The 2500-nt window shown below is 34.6% G+C and overlaps 1 protein-coding gene across 1 annotated transcript in view; it reads left to right on the top strand.

Annotated features, from left to right (window-relative positions):
• LOC125031014 (otoferlin-like) overlaps nt 1–2500 on the top strand; it is a 134684-nt gene that overhangs the window by 52517 nt on the left and 79667 nt on the right.

Raw genomic sequence — 2500 nt, 5'->3', positions numbered from 1 at the left:
CTTTCTTGTTTCTCTCTTTCATTCTTTTGGTCTTCCTCTCTTTTGTTCTTTCTTGTTTCTCTCTTTCATTCTTTTGGTCTTCCTCTCTTTTGTTCTTTCTTGTTTCTCTCTTTCATTCCTTTGGTCTTCCTCTCATTTATTCTTTCTTGTTTCTTTCTCTTATTAGTTTGGTCTTACTCTCTTCTATTTTAGTTTCTTGTTTCTCTCTCTTATTCTTTTGGTCTTCCCTTTTTTTTTTCTTGTTTGCCTCTTTTATTCTATTTTCTTGTTTCCCTCTTATATACTTCCTGTCTTTTATTATATTTTCTTGTTTCCTTCTTTTATTCTTTTGGTCTTTCTCTCTTTTATTATATTTTCTTCCTCCTCTCCTTTATTCTATTTTCTTCCTCCTCTCCTTCATTCCCCTTTCTTGTTCCTCTCTTTCCTTTTCTCTTCTTGTCTCCAATTCGCCATCAACTTATTCCGACATTTCCATCTATGTCACCAAGGTCTCAGTGGAATGAGATTCTCAGCATCAAAGACAACTTAGGCGGCAATTCTATGGGGGTTAATTTGAGCGGAGATAAACACCTTCATATTCATAATCATTTTCATTTTCGTTATATCCAGTATTCGTTTCATTATTACTGTCATCACCACCATTAACCTTCATCTTCATCTTCATTTTCATCATCATCATCATCATCTTCATTTTCATCTTCATCTTCATCATCATCTTCATCATCATCTTCATCATCATCATCATCTTCATCTTCATCATCATCTTCATCATCATCTTCATCTTCGTCATCATTATCTTCATCTTCATCTCCATAATCATCACCATCACCATCAGAATCATTACTACCAAAACCATTATCATCATTATCGTCATTGTTACCATTATTATATATTGTGTCTTCCTATAAATTGATAAATAAATACACTAGTAATTTTATAAATTGAGGATTTTTTAAGTAAATAAAGACATTTTACTCTCTCTCTCTCTCACTCTCTCTCTCTCTCTCTCTCTCTCTCTCTCTTTCTTTCTTTCTCTCAGTTCCCCGTCCCTCATAATACATTTAAAGATACTAAGATTTCCACACCTCTAGTATCTTGCCTACATAAACCGCCCCAAAATTGTACATGATGCATTTACACGTCTCCAAAGATTTTTTTTTTTTTTTTTTTTTTTTTTTTTTTTTTTTTTTTTTTTTTTTTTACAAACCACACCAACAAAGAAAAATCCTTTTGAAATTAGCCTTGAGATTCCCAGACGCACAGCAATATAACGCTCACTCAAATTTCATTAAGTTAAGCTTTTGTTAAGCTTTTTTCCCTTTCGTTATTAATTTCTTCTCTTCTTTTGTTTACCATGTCATAACCGTCGCTTGGAAAGGGGATTGTTTCAGCATTTTCATTTTTTTAATTACTATTATTATTATTGTTATCATTATTATTGTAATTATCATTATGATCATTATTATTATCATTACTATTACCATTAACATCATCATTATCATCCTCTTCATCATCATTATTATCATAATCTTCATCATCATCATCATCATTATTATCATCCTCATCATTATCATTATCATTATCATCATTGTCATCATCATAACCATCATCATCATCTTCATTATCATTATCATCATCATCTTCATCATCATTATCATCATCATCATCATCATCATCCTCTTCATCATTATCATAATTATCATCATTATCATCATCATCATTATCTTCATCTTTATCTTCATCATCATCATCATCATCATCTTCATCATCATTATCATCATCATTATCTTCCTCATCTTCATCATCATTATCATCTTCATCATCATCTTCATCATTATCATCATCATCATCATTATCTTCATCATTATCTTCATCATTTTCATCATTATCATCGTTATCATCATTATCATCATCTTCATCATTATCATCATTATCATCTTCATCATCATCATCATTATCATCACATATTCATCATATTCATCATATTTATTATATTTATCATCCTAGAGAGAGAGAAATAGAGAAAAGAGAAATAGAAAGAGTGAGAGAGAGAGAGAGAGAGAGAGAGAGAGAGAGAGAGAATGCAAGCGAGAGAAAGAGAGCCAGCGAAAGATAAACGAGACAGAGGCAACAAGAGAATAAAGCCAGTAATTACGAGCGGGTGATAATAGCATTAGCAAGGCAGTTATGAGCCCGCGGCGCCCATGCCAACACCCCGCTGTGTGTACGTGGGCGTGAGGACAGGCTGGCGACTCCTGTTGTCAGGGCGGCGCGGGCTGCTCTCTCTGTCTGTCTGTCTGTCTGTTTCTATCTCTGTCTATTTCCGTCTCTGTGTCTGACTCTCCCTCCCCCCCCTCGATCCCTCTCTTCCTCTCTCCCTCTCTCCCCCTCTTTCTCTCTCTATCTTTCTCTCTCTCTCGGTCTCGTGGGACTTGGAACGATTCATCGACAGAAGAGAAAAGCACGGTTATGCTGAAGATTGCTCGGATCCAGGCACATG

The sequence above is a fragment of the Penaeus chinensis genome, chromosome 2 (genome assembly GCF_019202785.1).
Source record: "Penaeus chinensis breed Huanghai No. 1 chromosome 2, ASM1920278v2, whole genome shotgun sequence".
Taxonomy (NCBI): Eukaryota; Metazoa; Arthropoda; class Malacostraca; order Decapoda; family Penaeidae; genus Penaeus; species Penaeus chinensis.
Note: the sequence above shows the minus strand (reverse complement) of the source record. Positions and strands in the feature narration are given on the sequence as shown.